The sequence below is a fragment of the Vulpes lagopus genome, chromosome 8, assembly GCF_018345385.1.
Source record: "Vulpes lagopus strain Blue_001 chromosome 8, ASM1834538v1, whole genome shotgun sequence".
Lineage (NCBI taxonomy): Eukaryota > Metazoa > Chordata > Mammalia > Carnivora > Canidae > Vulpes > Vulpes lagopus.
Window position 1 is genome coordinate 48,876,802 of NC_054831.1, and position 3,689 is coordinate 48,880,490.

Sequence of the window (3,689 nt, forward strand, 5' to 3'; positions counted from 1 at the left end):
TGACACTTTTTGAGTACCTACTATCTGTAGGACAGACTAACAATGTAGATCCAAAGACAGCTAAGAAAGGCCCATCCTAGTATTGTGAAGAACTGTTAGGGTTGAAATGTTTATGGAATACTTCTGATAATAAGTAAGGAAAATATGGATAAAGCTTAATTTTAAAATGTCTGCTGTCACAAATTCTTATTATTACGAGGAATAATATTTTATTCTCTGAGGAGTTAATTAGTAAGATCAAGAAATCTGGGTACTTACTGTATATACCCACATCTGCTCATGATTTACTTTGATATTTCAAGTAAAATCTTTTTAGGCTCATTTGCCTACCTATGAATTATAAGTGTAACTTGTAATGAAAATAATGCAGACTTTTTTGGTGTTTACTGTGCGTCTAGTTTTTTCTGAGGGCCTATATAATGTAATTTAATTCTCACAATAATCTTAATAGATGTTACTGTTTTTCCCACTTTACCCATGAAAAGACTGAGGCACAAAGGACTTACACAATTATCCAAAGATCATACACCTTGTTATAAGTGACAGAGTCAGGGTTCAAACCCAGGATATATAACACAAGAGCTCTTGCTTATTTTATTTTATTTTATTTTATTTTATTTTATTTTATTTTTTATTTTATTTTATTTTATTTTATTTTATTTTATTTTATTTTATTTTATTTATTTTATTTTGTTTTTAAGAGGGGATTACAGAGGCAGAGGAAGAGAGAGAATCTTAATTAAGCAGGCTCCATGCCTAGCCTGGAGCCTAAAGTGGGGTTTCATTTCAGGATCCTGAGATCATGACCTGAGCCAAAATCAAAAGTGGGTGATTTAACCTACTGAGCAACCCAGGCAACCCAAGAGTTCTTGTTTTTATTCATCACAGGATATTTCTGTGATTAACCTGTTTCATTAGATGTGGGGAGGATAGAGAATGCTTATCAGCAGCTTTCAGCTATTTAGAAAACCTGTCATCTAGACAGAAACAGGGCATCTGGTTGTCTAGAGCTGAGGACTAGTTATAGTAACCCAACTGATAGGTTTGTGACTTGTAACCATTCAAGTGACTCTTTAAATAATATATCAAATCAACTTTGCTGTGATGAACAATGGATATGCTGTAGTCGTAATAATCACAATGTATCTTCCTTGGATGCTGCTCAAGTACATGCACAATACATTTTATACATGTTTCTTACCTCCAGGAATATATATATTTATACTATATTAATATATATTAATTATATATTTTATATAATATACAATTATATATTAAGTATATAATAATATATAATATATGATATTAATCATATATCTATTATATATTTACATAATATATAATTATTTATTATATTCAATATATAATTAATATAATATAATATATTCATCATATATATGATGTATATATGATCTATATACATAAGGGTGTATGTGTGTGTGTATATCTATGATGAGTATATGATATATATACATATATGTGTATAATGTACAAAATAGTTGAGGGTAACTGGGTGGCCAAGCGACTGTCTGCCTTCAGCTCAGTGGTGATCCCGGGGTCCTGAGATAGAGTCCCACATTGGACTCCCTGCTCCACAGGGAGTATACTTATCCCTCTGCCTCTGCCTCTCTCTCTCTCTGTCTCTCATGAATAAATAAGTAAAATCTTTGAAAAACAAACAAAATAGTTGATATCTTGTATATAAAAAAAGAGAGAGAACATTTTACTAATTAACTTAAAGTGGAATAGAATACTAATATAAAATTAGATGCTCTGGCTCATCAATATTCTTGTTAATAAATTCTATTTAGTATTGATTCACCTGAACATTTATTTAGGTCTTGCATTCCTCTAATTTGCTTACTTCTCTTAAGCCTTCCATGAGCTCTCAAGCACATCGAGGATTTGGATTATAGTTCATGAGTCAGTCACTTACATAATCGTACCAAATGTTAAATGTGAAAAATTAAACACCCCATAGTAAAAATAGTGATAATTAATAACATTACAAAATAAATTGCCAAACACATGCTTAATTTAAGGGCAAATATGCCAGTTTCAATAAAAGCAAGCTCTTTTCTAAACAATTGTTGCTCCTGTTTCACTAAAATCAAAACAATCATGACCTGACACAAATTAGGGATTCATACACCTGCATATTTATAGGATTGTGCACATAAAAAACATTTAGTAGTATTTTTATTTTAAAAAACCTTTTTTTAATTAGGCAAACTAATAAGGTACACATAAGGACAAATGTCAGAAAAAGCAATGACATATGTCATTATTATGGAGGATTAAGGCTGACCACACAGCAATAATTGTGTTTTGCAATATCTTTTGGCATTTTGGGATAAATCATTATACCAAACCAGCATTCCCACAATGATGGATAAAGCAATATTTCTGGATTTAAATATAAATGAATGTGCCTCCATTAGCACACAGTGAGATGCTAAGGTACTTCTTATACAGAGAGACGCAGTTACGTACTGAAATGAACTAGAAAAATATGAGATGATTTGTGCTTCACCAAATTTGCAATCAGGTTGAAGAGAAAAGACCAGTAAGTACTGTTCAACCACGGGATGACTTTTCGAGGCTAACAGGAGTCTAGAGGTGGGGAAATCATAAAAGCTAAGTTAGCATAAGCAAAGATAACTTTTTTCAGGAGGTGAGACTAGCTTTGGGTGTCAAAAAAGACAGTGTTTGTACAGAATAGGGGAAAAAACAGATGGTTTTCTAGATGTGCGAAGTCAGGGAAAGCAAAGGGAAGCTGGTGTTTATGGGAACTGCTGAAACAGAGCCCAGATTGCGTGTTAGGAAGTCGTGGGAAATAATGGGAGATCAGTAGGTCGTGCCAGATTCTAATGAGGCTTTTAAAGTTACTAACTGCTAACCAAAGTTTGAGGTTTTTATGGTAACTGAAGCAAGTGATTGATTGCTGAAGCGGGGGGAGGGAAACATTGTGCTGATTAAATGTTGACCATTATAATTTTCAGTGCAACAGCTGCTCCTAAAATTGCAGTAATTCAAAATGAAAAATAGACACTGTTGTTCTAAAATAGCTGGAACTATTTGGAACCCCATAGCATGAGTTTATGCTGTGTAGTTTCACTGAGAACATGACGGGGTGCGGGCTCCTTTTTTCATGTAGTCATAATGACTGTTCCACGGATTGAGAATTCAAACTGAGCCACCATTTCACAGCCAGAGCCAGAGTGTGGGTTGCATAAAGTTTAGAAGTGCTTTTCTAAAGATATGAAAACTTCTCCCTACTACCGAACTAGAATGTCTAACTCAGGTGAAATTTGAAAAATATAAATTGCTTGCATTTATTTTCTGACCATTAAAAACTACTTACCATCAACTCATCATTTACACATATTTGCACTTGCTCAGAGTTATTTTACTGAGAAATGTGGTCATGAAATTTGAAGTCTATTTTTACCCTCAGATAAGGATTTACAAAACTAACCATGTGGCATAAATGCTTGAGCTAGGAATTATCTGTGAATCCAATTTACAGTTAAACGTATGGTTACTTATTGTGTTCTACATTAAATAAACATTTATTGCCAGATCATCGTTTGAGCTTTTCGGATTCGACATCTACAATGTCCTATAAATCATGGTATACTTCAGCACGGGTATGCTCTGCACCTCTAATTTACTTTAGGCCACCTGGC